Source organism: Anser brachyrhynchus (assembly GCF_964034855.1).
Source record: "Anser brachyrhynchus genome assembly, chromosome: Z".
Classification (NCBI taxonomy): Eukaryota; Metazoa; Chordata; class Aves; order Anseriformes; family Anatidae; genus Anser; species Anser brachyrhynchus.
The window spans coordinates 55,599,339-55,619,200 of record NC_137697.1 but is presented as its reverse complement, the minus strand read 5'-3'; positions in this window follow the sequence as shown (position 1 = coordinate 55,619,200).

Genomic DNA, 19,862 nt, shown 5'->3' with positions numbered 1-19,862 from the left:
TGTTTAATAAATTAAAAATTGCTGATCCAGTGGTAGAAAGAAAGTTAAAATATTCTTTCAGAATTTATAATCTTTAAGCAGACACAGTGTCTGTGGACAACACATTCTAACTCAATGCCAGTAAGAGCTGCACAGATATCATCAGAGTGTAAAAATTTCTGAAGTACTGTCAGATTTCAAGAGGACTAGAAGAATGATGTTCTTTGAAATAATGAGACAGTATATCAGCTGTAAGCGAGAAATATACGTTTGTATCTACATGTATACATGAGTGCATATATCAAAATATAAATAACATGTTTTATATATATCTGCACGTATGTTGTCATATATTGTCTTACACTGTATAAGATAAAATACATTGTCCTATCTTTATTTATAGACTCCAATACTGAACAGTTTTACAGGTTCACAGGCAGAAACCTCACAGTCTGGATTTAAGCCCAGGAATTTTACAGCTAGGGAGAGTAGTAATCCTTCCTTTTCTTTAATATACATCACCTCAGTCCTAAAGCAGCACCCTTTATTTCTCATCTGTCTCTAAAGAAAATAGCATAACTTATATTATGTTCCCTGTCTTTTTCAAAGCAATCCATCATTGTCCAAAGCCAGGAGAAAGCCTGTAGATCTGTTTTAATTTTGCGGGGGCTCTAAAATCTTCCAGGTGGCCTAAGAAATAGCAGCTTGTCTTTTAATCACTTGGGGTTGGATTATGCAGCAAGTGAACTTGCTCTACTAATATGGGGTCACCATATGCAAAAATTAAAATAAAATGAAATAAAATAAAATAAAATGAAATAAAATAAAATGAAATAAAATAAAATGAAATAAAATAAAATGAAATAAAATAAAATAAAACAAAATATAAAATAAAATAAAATAAAATAAAATAAAATAAAATAAAATAAAATAAAATAAAATAAAATAAAATAAAATAAATACAAATTATATGTGGGCTGCCAATAATTTGAAGCTTGCACAGTCAGATGGATTTGATTGTCTGTAAATATTTCCTCAGATTTGGTAATCTTCCAGTGGCAAAGTCCCAGCTTCCATGATGATATATGAACTGGCTTATCAGTCTGAATCCTATCCAAGTGTACTATGTTTGTACTTTATATATTAAATGTTTTATAGAAGATAGCAGTATTTTTTTTTGTCACTTTAAAACAATTTTATGATTTCTCTAAGAAGGGCTAGCTCTAATACATCCCCATCTGAGTACAGAAGCCTTGAATGTGAATGCTGCTCTTGGCTGAATTGCTTCATCTACAAATAGGCATCTATAGCCTTCCTCAGGAGAGGAGCAGTTTCAGGGTAAGTAGCCAGTAGAAAATACAAGATATAGGGCAGAAGGTGTAGTATTCATCTGTTGTGGTTTAACCCAGCAGGCAAGTAAGCACGACATAGCCATTCGCTTTCCTCCCACTCAGTGGGATGGGGGGAGAATTGAAAAATATGAAAGTGCAAGAGCTCATGGGTTGAAATAAAAGCAGTTTAATAATGAGAGAGAGAGAGAGAGAGAGGAGGGGAAAAAAAAAGTGATGCACAATACAATTGCTTACCAGTCAATTGATGCCTAGCCAGTCCCGAAGTGATGGCACCCCTCCTGACTAATTCCCCCCAGTCTTTTTGTTGAGCATCACATCGTATGATATGCAGGCAGTTTGGTCAGATTAGGTCAACTGTCCTGGCTGTGTCCCCCTCCCAGCTTCTTGTGCACCCCCAGTCTTCTCACTGGCAGAGCAGTGTAAGCAGGAGTCCTCGAGTTAGTGTAAGTACTGCTCTGCAAGAACTAAAACATCAGTGTGTTATCAACACTATTTTCATCCTAAATTCAAAACACAGAAGCATGCCAGTTACTATGAAGAAAATTAACTCTATCCTGACCAAAACCAGGACATCATCTTTGGGCAGAACCTTAGAGTCAAGGGCAGGTCCATAGAAGATAAAACATGATCACAAGGCAGAACAAAAACTGTCCCATTGAGATGTGTATGATTGGCCAAGTAGAGAGATTAACAGGAATGAGAATGAGGGAAAAAAGCATGGAGAACTGAACAGGCCCTACAAAAACTGTCTGGTGGATACTTGCATTTTTATTTTTTTTTAACTAGTTTTCTCAAGCAGCACTTTGAATATGTTTTGGAGGAAGTTGCTAAGCTAATCCTCTGAAGTGTAGGAAGTTTTCCTGAAGCAGGAGGCTGGCAGGACACTGTATATGGAGGGACTTTTTATTCTTTTTTTTTTATTTTTTTAAATGGAAGCAGGTTAATGGCTTGGAAAAGAACCTTAGCATCATAGAGCCATGCAGCTACATGGTATACTGGAAGCAGCAGGGCAGGGTGGTTGTGTGGACAGAAAATAGATGAAAATAACTAAAGGAAAAAGGAGGAAAAAGGAGGATAAAGGAGTCATAAAGGTGATTTACATGACACTGGCTTCATAGACAAAGTTTTGTAAAAACAGGCTTCACTGCAGTGTGTAGATAGCTTTATCTTTGACTCTTTCTCCCAGGCTGCTGAAATCCTTACCTTATGGACAATCTGATGTTATCAGTTAGTTTAGAAATGCAACCCCAGGAACTGCAAAGAAATGTCTGGTATGTAATCATCAGTGAAGTTGTTGTGTTCTCTGCTTATCACTTAAGCAGCATACGCAACCCCAGCAATTTACCTAAATTGTCTTACCTCCTGGCATAAATTGGACACTAAAAAAAAAAAAAAAAAATTTAAACGGCCAATCTCTCTCCCTAACCTGTTTTTCTTTGGAGCCTATAGTTTCTAAATCTTACAGGCACAAAACATTCCTGTACACCTGTACTCAAACAAGGAGAAGAATTTAGATGCTGATGGGTATGGGTCAGGTCCCTAGTATTAGGTAGTTTTCTGAGAAACAGACGAGAAGTTACCACCTTAAGTGAAAACAGACTGCTTTGTTATTCTGCAGAGTTTTTTTGGATTGCAGGCTTCTTTAAGATTGATTCATTCTTGATACTGAGTGGACAAGCCTGGTGAATTCAGGGACACTTTAAAATGGGTGCAAGAGGCCAGCTCCTGGTCATGCACACTGCAGGAATCTTGAAGAAGGAACTAACCAAGTAGTGAAGACAAGAACTGACCATAGTCAGTGAATAGTCTGTTCACTATTTTGCAACTGAGCCCCTTACTCCTTCCCCTTTTTCTTCTTGATGTTTAACTAGAAATGTTATGGCAGACCTGAAATAATCGTCCTAACAATTTTTATCTTTGTTTCTCTATCAGAAAATCATTAAAGAATGTTCAGATTTGGTGTGTTCATGAAGGTAACACCAACTTCTATGGATGAATCAGTGATTTTCTGAAAAACATCTAAATCAGAAGTTCAGTGTTTATGATAAAAAAAAAAAACAAAAAAAACTGAAGAATCACCAGGGAGCAGTGAAGCAACTGGCTTGCATATATGCAGTATGCTGTTTTGTTATGAACTTTTATTTAGGTTGCTGTTTAAATATCAGGTGCTTAAAAATTTGACACATGAAAAGTCCCACTTCTGTAAAATGACAGCCTTTCACCAACCTAGTGAGACTTTATCAGCAGCCAGGTGGGCACTGTTGGTAGCAGATGAGGATAATTCAGGAACAAAGGTCATCTAACTGTACATATTCTACAGCAATTGTTTTTGCAGCTTTAAAGGATATTAGAAGATGGTGCTTTAATGCTTAGGAAAGTTAAAAGCCTTACATTTAGAGTTCACTCCCCCCCCCCCCCAATTTGGCTTACAATTATAGAAATTATAGATACAAAAATGAAAAGGGCAGAAATTATTGTTGTAATTGTCAGTTAAGTCTTACCAGCCAGTTACATGCACAGTTGTATGATTTTATGGCTTATGTGTGACAGCACAGTTCTGATGCATATATATTAGCCATGCAAGGACTAGTGTGCAAAGAACATTTTGTACATGCTTATTCTAAGAGAAAACGTGAAATATTGGAGCTTTAATACAACTTCTTAAGAGAAAGACATCCACATTTTAAGATTTTTTTTTCTTCACACAGAACAGCAGTTTAGAATCTAGACATAACACATGCTAAATCTTATTTATGCTAATTTAAGCTTAGATTTCCAAAGTCAGACGTTTAGGGTCATGTATTCAAATGAACGATGCAATTTTCAGATAGCAATAAGAGCCAAATTCAGAGTCTCCTAAAATCATGATCCATTTACAAACACACTCTTTTTAACATATTCTATGAATAGAGAACAACTGTTAAATAAAAGAGGTGTAGTATATTACTTCAGGATTACTTTACACTCCTTTAAAGCTGACTTAGCCAAAGTCTTCCTTAGAAATTTTCTCCTGCTGCACCAAGATTGACATTATCTTGTGAATCATGAATTACAAGCAGCAAAGATGTCTAGTTGGAGAAAAAGGACTGAGGGCTCCTTTCAGTAATATGAGAGATGTCAGCTTTGATACATGTTTTCAGATATGTAGTTCACAGAATCATAGAATCACATAATCATAGAATCATCTAGGTAGGAAAAGACCTTCAAGATCACCAAGTTCAACCATCAACCTACTAAGTCCCATCATTAAACCATATCCCTTAGTGCCATGTCCTCACATTTCTTAAATACCATCAGGAGTGAGGACTCTCCCATTTCCCTGGGTAGCCTATTCCAATCTCCATGAAGAAATTCTTCCTAATGTCCAGTCTAAACCTCTGCTGGTACAACTTCAGAGCATTTCTTCACTTCCTATCACTTGTCACCTGAGAAAAGAGATTGACAACCTCCTCACTATAGTCTCCTGTAGAGAGCAATGAGGTCCCACCTCAGCCTCTTCTTCTCCAGACTAAACAACCCCAATTCCCTCAGCCGCTCCTTATATATCTTCCCTAGTTCCTTCACCAGCATCATTGCTCTTCTCTGCACATGCTCAAGCAACTCAATGTCCTTCTTGTAGTGAGGAGCCTGTACTGGGTTGGGCTGGGATGTTAACTTTCACTGCAGCAGCCCATACAGTGCTGTGCTCTGCACTCGTAGCTAAAACAGCCATGGTATCACACCAGTGTTGTGTCTGCTGCTGAGCAGTGCTGGCACAGCATCAGGACTTTCCCTAATTCCCCTAGGGGTGGGCAAAGATGTGAGAAAAGAAACATCACCAGGGCAGCTGACCTAAACCAACCAAAGGGATATTCCATACCATATGATGTCACACTCAGCAATAAAAGGTGGAAAAAGGAGGAAGAGGGTAGGGGTGGGCTCTCATTGTGAAAATGTCTGTCCTCCTCCCGAACACCGGCTACGTGCGTTGAGGCCCTGCTTCAAGGACGTGGTCAAGCATCGCTCATTTGTGGGAAGTAGAGAGTAATTTCTTTCCTCTGCACTTCCACATAGCCTTCGCTTGTTTTGCTTAGTTTTCCCTTTCCCCCTCCCTTTCCCCTTTCCTTTTTCCCCTTTAGTTAAATTGTTAATTGTTTAGTTAAATTGTTTAGTTAAATTGTTTAATTAATAATAATCTTTCCTTAATAATTATTTTTTTTCCTTTAAGTAATTCATCCTTATCTCAACCCATGAGTTGTTCTTTCCTTTACTTCTTCCCCTCCTCATCTAAGGAGGGGGAGGGAGAGAGCGGTTGTGGTGTTCAGCTGTCTAGCACGGTAAAACCACCACAGGGCCCCAAACTGAGCACAAGATTCAAGGTGTGGTCTCACCAGTGTTGTGTACAAGGGGATGAGGATCACTTCCCCAGTCCTGCTTCTGATGAAGGCCAGGATACCACTGGCCATACAGGCCATTTGGGCACACTGCTGGCTCATGTAGAGAGAACCATACCTGCAGACCCCAAGGTCAGTGCAGCAGGAAGGCAGGAGGTGCTCCAGGCACGCAGCAGCAGTTCCCCTGTGGCCTGTGGAGAGGCCCCTGGTGGAGCAGGCTGTCCCCCTGCAGCCCATGGGTCCCACATGAAGCAGATCTCCACACTGCAACCCCACCGTGGAGGAGCCCCCAGTGGAGTAGGTGGATGTGGCCTGGAGGAGGCTGCGGCCCATAGAAAACCCCCACAGGAGCAGGCCCTGGGCCGGAGCTGCAGCCCATGGAGAGGAGCCCACGCAGGAGCAGGAGGTCTGGAGGGAGCTGCCGCCCACCCGTGGGGGACCCGTGCCGGAGCAGTTTGCTCCTGGGGGATGGATGGACCCCGTGGTACAGAGCCATGTGGGAGCAGTTCTTGAAGAGCTGCTGCCTGTGGGCAGCCCCCGCAGGCTCAGCTCAGGAAGGACGGCATCCTGTCGGAGGGACCGCACGTGGAGCAGGGGCAGAGAGTGACCGTGAAGGAGCCGCGGAGACGAAGCGTCAGGGGCTGACCGCAGATCCCATTCCCCAATCCCCTGCACTGGAGGGAAGGGGGGGGGGGGGGGGGGGAGGAGAAGGTGAAACGGTTATCTCAGTTGGAGATATCTCAACAACAAAAACATGCTTGTGTATCTTCCTTAGGTCTTTTTTTTTTTTTTTTTTTTTCCCCTGGTGTCTTATGTTTTGCCATATTTCTTGCTATTATCTTTCTGTGAATTCATTTCCATGCTCTACAATGTGCAATTTGTTACTTTGTCTTTGTACGATTGCACTAATCTGTCAAATCATGTTTCAGAGGGTAATTAAACAGAATAATCCCAAATATTCACCAGTCCAATATAATCAAATGTTACTGAGTTCACAGATGTTTTGGAGATCTCAATTCTACATACTTCAATTTTTGTTTTCTACCAAGTTACAACTTTTATAAGTAAGAGTCATTTATATGTAATCTGACACATTACTTTAATTAATTATTGTTCCTGTTATCATTATCATTATTATTTTAAAGGGAGAGTACTTTAATTTGTTGCTTGGTATAATTAACTTTTGTTCTGTGTAATTAATTTCAAAAAGTCACTTCACTGAGAAGATCAAAAAAGTCCTTTTTTAAATTCTAGGCTATGCAAAGCAGTAGTCTGCATTTCATGAGGGAGAAAAGGCACCAAATGATATTTTTACAATACTATTTTAGCCACTATTTGCTACTCCAGTTTAATATCAGTGGAAAACTAGCCTCTTTCCTGTTGCTTTCAGTAATGTTTATTTTATTTTTCCATCAATTTCAGTGAGATACAGATAAGTTTCAGAAGCACTTAGGGATAAAAAAAAAAAAAAAAAAAGAATTTCACTTCTGTATTTTAACTTGATTGTCCAAAAAAAAAGTGGTATATCAATGCACATTACAAAACATTTTCTTGCATTCCTCTTATCCTGTCAATATCTCATCATGCTGAGGTCAGGAAAAATCCATATGAGAATGAAGATGGAAGAGCTGGAACAGTTTTTACAGGACGTTTTTTCCTCATTCCAAAGTTTGCCCAGCACCACTGGGATGGGCTGTGCAGCCTCATCTACTTACCTATTCTAATTTCTGCAACATTTTGACTCCCATTTGTATCTATGCTATTCCTACCAGTCTCTAACACTAACTTGCCACAATTAAGATTAATTAAATCTTTCTTTGCTACAAATTTAATTAACTCTAATTTTCAAGAGAAAAGGATGGAGATTTATACCACTTATGTGGGAGATACAAATTGTGCAATAAAATCTGTTGCCCCAGAGCATAACAATATGTATGTCTAAAATTGGAGCAGAAAGTTCACTGATCTCAATAGAAATTAAAAAAAAGAAAAAAAGGAAAAAAATATCAAGTAGTAGGTCTTCTTCAATAGTTAATTTAGCTGTAATTTTTTCTTACTTTTACAGATTCAGGATCAGTTACTGTATCACTCCCAGAATCACACATATCACACCTTTTCATGAAGATTTTCATTTCTCCTTGATCCATATCTTGTCTCCCTACTATTCTGTCCGTAAATTGGTAAGCACATTGAGCCTTTTGTCTGGCAATGTACTTAATCATGTGCATAGTTTTAAGCACCTGTGTAATTCGGTTGATTACTGGATCAAGGCCACATATGACTCACGAGAAAGACTGTTTAGTGATCAAGACACTGAACAATGATCAAATAGTAGGGACATAGCTCCGCTTTGATACATTTCTCTTATGTGACCCTTAATGAATTACTTAAACTATGCCTTTCATTTGTCCTCAAAACGCTATGACTTTTGTTGAAGAGATATTGTGAAAATGCAGTCTCTGAAATTTGTGAGGCACTGAAATACTAATTTAATGTGTTCCACACAGAAGCTAGTAATAAAACCGAACATTTTCATCAGGGTTAACTGAAACAGACCTAACCTCATTGAGAACAGGTGGTAAAAAACTGCACACTGCTTGAAAGAAATTATTTAGAAGATTAGCCAGGTCTCCAGCGAAAAGGTATTTATGCATAAAAAATGATGCAATGAACTAAATGTTCCACCTTAGAATTGCCCTAGGATAAGAACGGCCATACAGTCTGAGCCACTATTAAAGTATGCTACTGCTGCAACAATGTAAGGATACTTCCTAAACACAACCCATCATTTGTGTGGCAGTAGGCTTACTGTGACAGCACTGAAGGATAACAGCAAGAAGTAGTGCCAAAGAATTAATCATCAAATAACTCTCCCTCAATACATGGGGATAAGTAGATACAGGTCTAAACATGAAAACACGTACATACATGTTTGTATATATACATATGTGTATGTATGTATCCATTTAGCTAATTAGCTACCAGTTTCTTTTCCTAATTCAGAATGACTTTCAAAGAAAATTGAATGCTTTTAATTCTTGCATATTCTTGGATGTTCTTAATTATACTATGACTCTTAATTTCTGCTTTCCTTGGAAAATGTGTTTGACATTCTCATGGGGAAGGACAAAGGGAAGAGTTTGCTGAACACACATATGGATGGGAAATAAAGTATTTGCATACAAATATATCACACAAGTCTCTTGCAGAAATGTATTTTCTATGATACAGAGCTGTTGGGACATCACTGGTCCTCTGCATCCACTTTTCATCGTGAAACAACATCATGATACATAATGGAAAATACAATATGGTCTGAGAGAATGAGGATATTAGCAGGAAGACTAAAAGCCTTAACAAAGAGACATTGTCATAGCATTTCCTTATTGTTCAGCTTTGTGGTTTTTTTGGCACACACATATACACCCATATGCATGCATGCCTGCAGGCATTCATTTATACATGTGATGTTTGATAAACAACTCTTTGTTCCTTTTTATTGAATTTTTCAAAAATTCTAGTTCATACAGACAGATTCTAAATGTGTGTGCTTCCTTCTTGTTTTACCCCTGAAAACTGAAAATTTTTATAGTTAGTTCACTACAAAAAGATGTGAAATACTACTACTTTTTTTTTCTATAATGTAATTCTATATAACAAGTAACTATATATATATATATATATTATTCCACAATTACTCTCTCTATATGTATATATATATTGTAATTGTGGAAACCAAAGCTAATATAAATATGGGCACCAATATTAGTAAAAAGGTAAATGTTGTATTAATAATGTTAGCAGGCTTTTACTAAAAACAAACAAACAAAAATTTCCAGTTTTCATTATGTACAGCAAATTCTAAAATGTGCTCAGATTTGTTGTAAGGCATTTGTATAGGTTTTGTTCCCTGACTCCTTGAAATTTTAATGTTTTATTGGCTTACATGCCATAGTTTGCTACCATGAAATGACTAACCATTAAAACCCAAAGGCCACTATCCTTTGGAGCAAGGGTTATTTCATATCTCTCTGAGTGCTGAAGAAGTAGTGATATGTGGTGGGGTAAGGGTCCCTAACAGGGTGGGAGCTGCAGAGCCTGGCCCTAAGAACACACCAACCTGTGCATCAGGCTGCACCTTTAGCTTTCGGGTTATGGGCAGAAGGAAAACACTGTCAGGCCTGGCTGCCCGCTGTCAGTGTCAAAGGCTTGGGTAGAGTAATTCATCAAATTTCGTTCAGTTTGGGGCAGGTGAGGAGCTGACAAGGTCATTCCTGGCTCATCATGTGGTGTGAAGGTTGAGCATAAACACATTCACTGCACTAGGGATGGGACTGAACCAGGTGGAACAGGGCAGCAGGATAGATGGCACACATTTACAGGTGGCTCCCAGTGAGGTTTCAGACTGGTTGACAAGTTAAAAAGGGAAACAAAGGGTTATATTGTTTGTGTTGTTGTTGTTCATTTGTTTTCTTCTCTTTTACTTTTCTTGAGTAATGTCAGACTTTAAAATTCCATTGCACCCTTTAAGCCGCCATGTGTAATGTGGACTTGATTTTTTTCTTCTTACAATTTATTCATGCTATTAAAAAAAAAAAAAAAGTTTTCAGAGAGCTGGTGGTTATTAGCAGAAAGAAGTTGTTGCTGAGGGGTGACCAAAAAAAAAAAAAAAAGCCTAAATAACTATTTGCAAGCATTACTGTTCATTACTGTTGACAAAAGCAATCTTTTTTTTTTTTTTTCCGTGGTTGGTTGGTTGGTTGGTTGGTTTTGTAGCTACAACTTCTTTCAGTATCGTAAACCGAAACACATAACAGTGATTTTTGTTCTTAATGAAAGTACATGTGAGAGATTCTAAATTGTTTTCATGTTGTCTTATTAAGGCATTTCTTAACTGTATTAGTGTCACTCAATCCTTTAACAATTTACTTTTTTTTTTTCTTTTTTTTCCTCTCTTTAACGGATTTCTCATTATGGCAAAAATGTGATTTACATGACTGATCACATGCACTAGCATAGCATCCATGTACAAAAAACACCACTGATACCCTGTGCTGCATTATCATTGCCTCCAGGTAGAAGGAGGTAATCCTTTCCCTCTACTCAGCACTGGTGTGGCCACACATAGACTGCTGTGTCCAGTTCTGGGCTCCTCAGTGCAAGACAGGCATGCACATACTGGAGACAGTCCAACAAAGGGCCGTGAAAATGAAGGGACTGGAGCACTTCGCTTATAGGGAAAGTCTCCCTCTTTGGAGATCTTCAAGAGCCACCTCAATGTGATTCTGGGCAACCTGGTCTAGGTGGTCCTGGTTGAGCTGAGTTGTTGGACCATATGATCTCCAGAGGTCTCTTCCAACCTCAATCTGTGGTCACATCATTAGTAACCAAAAAATACAGACGTCATGAATAGTTTTTAAACACAGCAAAAAGGTTAAACATAACTGCATGAAATTCTAGCTTTTTTTAGCTTTTTTTTTTTTTTTTTTTTTTTCTGAATAGCAGTGTCCTACACTTTGAAACCTATTTATGGAGAGCATACAAACAGAATAAAGGCAAACTTATTTTCTCATGTTATCTGTTTTAAACAGCTTAACTGGCTGTAGATAAACAGAAATATAAAGCATGATCAAAGAGATCTTCCTGCAATTTATGGAAGACTGAGATCTCACCGTAGATATCACAATGAAGTCAGATATCTGCTTGTAGGATCAGTTCTGAAATCACTGTAGATCTGTTTTGTGAGAATGACTCAAAATTCTTTAGTTAATTGTATTAAGACAGTGATTATGTACCTAAAATAAGCAGCAAAGTTTTTTCTGAATTTCTCTACAGAATATTCAAGGTATTTTGTATATCTGATTAAGATAACCATTGTGTGGACATCCTGTAAGACACTCTCATACCTAACACAGACATCATAGGGAGATGGAGCTTCTTAAGCATGATGTTCAATTTCCCTCCTAGAAAAATATGTCTTTCCAGAAAACAAACAAGCAAACACCCTTGCAGACCCTTAAAGAAATATTTAAAATGAAAGTATCTTCATGCTGACAATAACATTAGAGATAACAAATATTCCAACCAACTGCAGATCAGTTATGGATTCAAAGTAGCACCTCCTTCAATGTTCACAAGCAACAGAATTAATAGTAGTACCAATACTCCCATTCTGATACTCTTCAAGTTTTGCATCTATGTCATTTATCTGAAAAAATTTGCCTTTCACATTTGTAGCAGAAATTTGGAGAGTCTGCACCAACTTCAGCTAAGACTTACATCTGTGTAAATAAAAGAACAAAAATTAGCTTTTATCAATTAATGCTGGTTGACAGCACTAGAAATGTGGCAAAAACATGTTTCTGTTTTCTAATTCATTTTAGCACTGTGCTGCTTGTTGTAACTGTTCCAAAATATAAATAAACTATGCAATCAATAAAATACGTCCAGTACATATTTTCCTTTGGCTCAGTATCTCTATCAGTCAGAAGATAAAACCATGACTCAGAAAGCACTGATCATCAATGACTGTTTAAATCAAATTGTTCAGAAATTGGCCATACCAAACCATACAAATGTAATCTGGATCAGTCAGGCGATAAGTTATTATTTATAACCTCATTTACTTTCTTACAGTGCTGAATAAAAATTAGTTACCTTCAGAGTGTGAAAATTCAGTCACTTCCAGAGCAGAGTGAAAGAGTCATCTTGAATCTAATGGACTTAACCCTTTAAGGAAATTTTGGTTTAATATTACCCACCCCAAAAAATATCTTGATGTACTTCTCTAATTAACCTCTAGATAATCCTGAGTGATACTTAGCTTAACAGATTTATGGGTCAATCAAGTATCACTATCTGGTTAGAATATGAGGTTGTTTTTGGAGGGAAAGCATTTTACTAAATGGCAAAAAATTTGCATAATCAGCTTGACAGAGAATGGAGGTCAAAGACATTTTGTACTTCTTACTGTCACTCTTAAAGGCATAAGTATTTCTCATATAAACAGGGAACAATCTTTCTCAGTATAGTCCTTCATTTAATTGCCTGGTGGACCTTGATTTTTTTTTTGTTTCAGGGAATAATCTAGATTCATTTATGCACTGCAAGAAACTCTAGTTTGGTGCTGACCTGTTTGTCACAGGTGTTAGGAAAAAGGAGATGACAAAAAACAAACAAGCTGCACAGGTGGTATGGTAGTTCCTGGCATCAAGCATATTTGAAGTAAAAATGTGTGCAGGAGGTTTTAGAGCTGGGTCAGATTTCTGTGGATAATAAATTTTTGCCTAGCACAAGTATAGAGCAGAACTGTATACAGAGATGGAGATAAAAAGTCTTTTTACATTGCCTATGTTTTCAGTGATCACTGGCACTCAACCTTGTGGTCACCTCCAAGACTTCTCTTACTGCTGTTGGAGGACACTTGCATTTGATTTCTACAGATTACATGTTATTATTCAATGGAAACAGCATGGGAGGAATTGAATCCAAATACAACTATTTTGGACTGTATTTTTTAATTCTGTGAAAAGTAATTTTCCAAGGGCATTGAAGAGTACAGTTTTGCCATCCAAGGAAACTGAAAATAACCCCTTCATATGTGGTCATGGTGGGCGGTAGCTGGCAGTTGTTCCTGAAACAGTAATTGCACCTTTTTGTAAGTACACAAAAATACAATCTTTAATTTCATAATTGCGTACACTTCTTGCCTCATTCTCTGTTCAGTACTTACTTAATGAACACCTGTTGGAATGACTTGTTTTATCATCTTTGTTCAGAATATGGCCCTGGGCATATTTATAACATATGATATGTTATATATTAAAATACTGATTTCCTCATTAGCTTTTTCTATAAAATTAATTGCTAAAAATAAGTGAAGCTATTATTAATTAGAAAAAAATATACAAAGTATTAACTAAATTATCTTCACAACTCTGGCATGCTTCCTGTTTTACACTCAGGATGTATCCACATTGTTTAGCCCAGGAGCAATCATAGGCTCAAATAAGATATTGCCACTCTTCCTTACATAGGAAACATGCAGCTAGGTTGTGTATGTATCCCGCACTGCTTTGCCTTGTTAACTATTTCTATTAAAAAAAACATCTTCTTCACTAACCTGTCTGCCCTACCATTCAATATTTCTGCAACATGTTCCAGGATGTACTTGCGCAGTTTTCAAGGTGACCAGACATGTTCATGATTGTACTGGTACATTTTAAATAGCTGTTAGCAAGACCATAGAACCATAGACTAGCTTGGGTTGGAAGGAACCTTAAAGATCATCCAGTTCTAATTCCACCATGGGCAGAGATGCTGCCCACTAGATCAGGTTGCACAGGGCCTCATCCAACCTCGTCCTCCAGGAATGGGGCATCCACAATGTCTTTGGGCCACCTGTTCCAGTGCCTTGCCACCCTCTGAGTGAAGAATTTCCTCCTAACCTCTAATCTAAATCTCCCCTCTTTTAGTTTAAAACCATTCCCCCTCATCTTGACATTATCTGATCGAGCAAAAAGTTGTTCTCCATCTCTTATAAGCCCCCTTTAAGTATTGAGAAGCCACAAGGAAGTCACCCTGAAGCCTTCTCTTCTGTAGGCTGAACAGCCCTATCTCTCTCAGCCTTTATTCATAGGAGAAGTTCTTCAGACCTCTGATCATCCTTGTGGTCCTCCTCTGGACCTGCTCTAACACGATGAACATCCTTCTTGTGCTGGGGACTCCAGACCTGGATGAAGTACTCCAAGTGGGACCTCACAAGGGCAGAATAGAGGGGGACAATCACCTCCCTCAACCTGCTGGTCACACTTCTCTTTTGATGCAGCCCAGGATAATGGGCTGCAAGCATGCACTGCCTCCTTGTATCAAGCTTTTCATCAACGAGAATACCCAAGTCCTTCTCTGCAAGGCTGCACTCAATGAGTTCTTCTTCCAGTCTGTACTTATGTCTGGGATTGCCCCAACCCAGGTGCAGCACCTTGCACTTTGCCTTGTTGAACCTCATTAGGTTCACTTTGGCCTACTTCTCAAGCTTGTCTGGGTTCCTTTAGATGGCATCTCTTCCTTCTGTTGTATCAACTGCACCACTCAGCTTGGTGTCATCTGCAAACTTGCTGAGAGTGCACTCGATCCCACTGTCTATCCCACTGTCATTCCCACTGATAAAGATATTAAACATTAACAGTCACAGGGAAGACCCCTGAGGGATATAGCATAAATATATAGCATAGATAGTATAAGGATATAACATTAATGGCAACCTTGATTTTTTTTTCCCACTGGTATATTAAAGTAGTGTGCTTAAAATATGAAAAATTAAGACCCACAAAGTCTTTGATTCTTATGACATATTTGATACACCTACATATTATATAGTAGTTTATCTCTTCCATGTATTATTGCTATTGACTGTTGCAGCCTCTGTGAGTACTCAGTTCCTCTGAAAATTACAGACCTTGGACTCCAATGAGGAGACAACAAAATGAAAAATGGACAAGTTATGGCCATCTGTGAAAAAAAAATGCTACATATTACAAAGAAAAAACTAGGCAAAGGAAAACTGTCTCGGGGACAATGTTCCCATGCCTGAGTGTAAGTGTATGTCTCCATATTTTGTACAACTCTCAAATCATTGAAAACCTTCTACCAAAGGTCATGAATCAAAATGTTTTCAGGTGAGGCCAATGATTGTTTCTGTAAGACAGAGTTCTAGCCAGAAATATGTACTCAGGAACATTTAAGTAAGCAAGAAAGATATCAAACTAAATTAAAATGAACGATCTAACTCCCATCCTTTCCCATACACACCCTGTAACAGTGATAATTATGTACTAATTAATATAATAATACCTTTGGAAGCTTTGGAAAGCTGCAGAAACAATGCAGAATGTACTGTAATCTATTTTAAACAAGAAAACAGGAAATTAACTTTTGCCATTTGAAGTTAAGAAATCTATTTTACTGTAGCCTGTGAAAGTGGAAGAAAGAGAGAAAGGAGGATCATTATAGGGGGCCAAGTTCACCTGATAAGGTCAGCTAGAAAAAGCTCTTATAGAGTTTACATAAGATATCTGCACACCCTTTTTATAATGATTTTTTTCCTCCCGCTTTGTATTTCAAAATGGAAATACCTTTTCATTCAGTGAGTAATAGAAGTGAATCTGGGAAGCTGTGGATCTGTTCAGAGGATTTGTATATTGGATCTGCACCATGATCTGTGTCATAAGCTCCATTGGTTCAAAGTTTCTTGGAATTACCACACATCTACACAGGCCTTGCAGAAATATTTTTGTACAGGCACAGAACTCTACGGCATCCTGAATATATTAGTTCTGTATCACATGTGTAAACCACCTGTGAAGCACACGAACAATAGATATGATGATTCTCTTGAGGTAATGGGTCTGGTATCTGTGGAAGACTTTATTTTTAGTGAATTTCATCAACACGCAGGCTCTCTCCTACCCCATAATCCTTTTGATTATAAACCACTTAAGAATGCACATTTCTTTACTGTAATAATCCTAAACTCATACACATTTGTTTTACTTTTTAATAGACGTAAAGTCTCTCTCTGAAGAATTTTGCAACTAGGGCTACATTTAAAAAAAAAAAAATCATTTTATATATATATAGTGTAAGACACAGCTTTCCAAAACATAAAACTTTTACTTTTGTTTCCATCTTTATATTTTATTTTGCCTATGGTGCATATCCAGTAATTCGAACACTGGATATCAGTTTTCCTAATTGAAGTTGTTCTGTTTTTCCTGTAAGCAATTTCCTTCCATTCTTATTATCCCATGCATGTCATTATGTATAATATGTCCTTTTAAATTATAAACAGCAACTTATATTTATTATGTACTGCATATTAGGACCAGTAGCAAAAGATACTGGAATGAATCAAATAAAATTATTAGATCCTGATATTGTTATTTTTAAAACAGACACAGAGTTACGTGATAGGCCAGACTCTGGGCTTTGCTGTCTGTCCTCATCTGATGACTGTTTTGAATCTTAAGAGTGAAACATACAGTGTGTTTTTTTTTTCCTCATTTTTGAATTGGAAGATAATTCATAGGTGTCCTGGAGAACATTCCGTCTGTTATTAATGCAACACAGATTAACAGGCAGAATTGTACAGTGCCTTTTCACACTTTCTGAGTTTTATATTTGCTTTTCAATACATTTCTGTCATGGGGAACTAAAAAGAAAAGAAAAAAGAAAAGATGAATAATTATATATTTTCAAGTATCTCCTTATATCAAAACAAAAAAGAAAGAAAAAGAAGAAAAAGAGAAAGAGAAGGAAAGGGAAAGGGAAAGGGAAAGGGAAAGGGAAAGGGAAAGGGAAAGGGAAAGGGAAAGGGAAAGGGAAAGGGAAAGGGAAAGGGAAAGGGAAAGGGAAAGGGAAAGGGAAAGGGAAAGGGAAAGGGAAAGGGAAAGGGAAAGGGAAAGGGAAAGGGAAAGGGAAAGGGAAAGGGAAAGGGAAAGGGAAAAGAGAAAGGGAAAGAGAAAGGGAAAGAGAAAGAGAGAGAGAAAGAGAAAGAGAAAGAGAAAGAGAAAGAGAAAGAGAAAGAGAAAGAGAAAGAGAAAGAGAAAGAGAAAGAGAAAGAGAAAGAGAAAGAGAAAGAGAAAGAGAAAGAGAAAGAGAAAGAGAAAGAGAAAGAGAAAGAGAAAGAGAAAGAGAAAGAGAAAGAGAAAGAGAAAGAGAAAGAGAAAGAGAAAGAGAAAGAGAAAGAGAAAGAGAAAGAGAAAGAGAAAGAGAAAGAGAAAGAGAAAGAGAAAGAGAAAGAGAAAGAGAAAGAGAAAGAGAAAGAGAAAGAGAAAGAGAAAGAGAAAGAGAAGAGAAAGAGAAAGAGAAAGAGAAAGAGAAGAAAGAAAGAGAAAGAGAAGAGAAAGAGAAGGAAGGAAGGAAGGAAGGAAGGAAGGAAGGAAGGAAGGAAGGAAGGAAGGAAGGAAGGAAGGAAGGAAGGAAGGAAGGAAGGAAGGAAGGAAGGAAGGAAGGAAGGAAGGAAGGAAGGAAGGAAGGAAAGAAGGAAGGAAGGAAGGAAGGAAGGAAGGAAGGAAGGAAGGAGGAGAGATGACCAACCTCTTTGACCCTCTAAGACAAATTTCAAAATTTTCTCAATTTAGAGAACCAAAGGTTAAATCCACATCCCTCAAAGATCAAAGAGAATGTGTGTTTGTTTAGTGTTTGTTGTGAAGAGGAGGACATGACAGGGGGCTTCAGGAAACTGTTCAGTGACAGGAACCCCTCTATTGAGATATGGATTTGATTTGGGTGCAGAAGAGGTTCTTATTACAGTGGTGTTTTTATGGTGTAAGAGCCTGCAATTGTCATTCATATGACAGGAAATGCCCTTGAGAATATATTATTCGTTCTATTAGTTCCATTGAGTGCAGTGATTTCTAGACTTCTGTGCATGAGCTTCAGATCTTACAAATTTTCTTTCGGTGTCTACAGAATTTCCCACTCTACTGATAGTGTCCCAAATCCAACATCTGGTGAAAATCGTAGTATAGTTATAGTATAATTAGATCCTGGAAGCTTGTGTATATTACTTGCATCTTTTTAATCTAATAAAAACTCTTACCTTCAATTTTTTGTTATAGATTTATTCCTAATACATAAAGCTAGAGCTTCCAGCATGATAAATTATAAAACAACCATAGCTCATATATTGAGCTTTCATGCAATCTACTTGCTAATAGGAAGTTAAACTATCCCAAATTAAACCACACTGTCTATTATATGATTGTATTGGCTATTACTTTAAAGCAAAAGTGAAATTAATTATAAGATAGGAAGTAGAAAATTTCTCATATTATTGCCTTTACTTTCTGTGGGGAATAAAAAGCCTGAACCGCAGCCCATGAAGTCTGGATTTTTAGAAGAATTATTTGAATGATGTCTTTGGTAGTAAAAGATAAAAAGACCTTTGGTGGTAGGCTCCGCTGCGGTTTTGCATGCTTGATACCTACATGTTCCAGTTTAAGTTTGCAGTTTGACACCTCCCCCCTCACCCTTCTCTGTCTCATGTGTGCTTCATCACTAAGCATTTCATTACTCTGACCTTTTTACTATAGACATTTGGGCACAGATTGCCTACAAATGGGTTAGAAGGAAATAAATCACTCTCAAAGGCATTTCCCACGGTTTGCCAACATTGTTAGCCAGCTTTTGCAGATGCCCTTCCTGGCATCAAAGCCCAGGAACCTGCAGGAAACAAAAAAGTGCCAGGTTTCTCCTGATGCTCAGGAAAAGCTTTGTTTGCTACAGGATAAATCCATGTGCTCTGATAAATGCTACTGTACTGAATGAGCATGATGGGCAGTTTAGCTTTGTGACCTTCTTAAAGTTGACAGCTTTCTCCACAGGTTGTCTTTGATATAGACTATAACACAGACAATCAAATTACTAGAGTGAAAGAGAACTGCATGTATTTTACTGTTAAGTCATACTTCTCTATGTAGATCTCTTGGACTTCACAATTTCATATGCTTTATTGTTTCCACCAGCTGTGTGCAGGTATTTGTTTTTGTTTTATTTTTTTATCTGAAGTAGAATGTTCTTTTCACAGCCTTATTCTGTTACCGTGACATTTCATATGGGCCTTTAGTGTTTAGGCTCAGAGTCTAGAAATTATTTGAGAACAAATTTGTAGTGTCTTGTAGTGTAAATATTTTTGCTGTTATATTTACTGTATTTGGAGCCACAGGTTCAGTTTGCCATTTAGGGAACTATTTTCAGAGCAGTATTATCCACATTTAATTACAAGATAAAAATGCAATATATCTTCATTTGGATTAAAATAAATAAATAAATAAATAAATAACGTAACTTTTTCTCACTGCTGCAGATGTAACTTCAGATGACATGTTTTGGAGGTGTCCAAAACCTCACATGAAGGTTTCTAAGCTTGAAAACTGTCTCAGAGCTTCTCAGCAGGGTAGTCCACATCTGAGGAAGAAGACAAAACCCTCTGGACAACAGAATGTCACTATCTGAAACAAATTGGTTTTCAGAGGGCTGTGAGTAGTTCAAATAAGAGGATTTTTCATCTTTCTTCTCTTAGCCTTGCCATTGTGTTCTGATTCTTTTCTCACTAGCAGTAAGAGTATGTGGATGGAGTATTTAGGCTAAGTATATT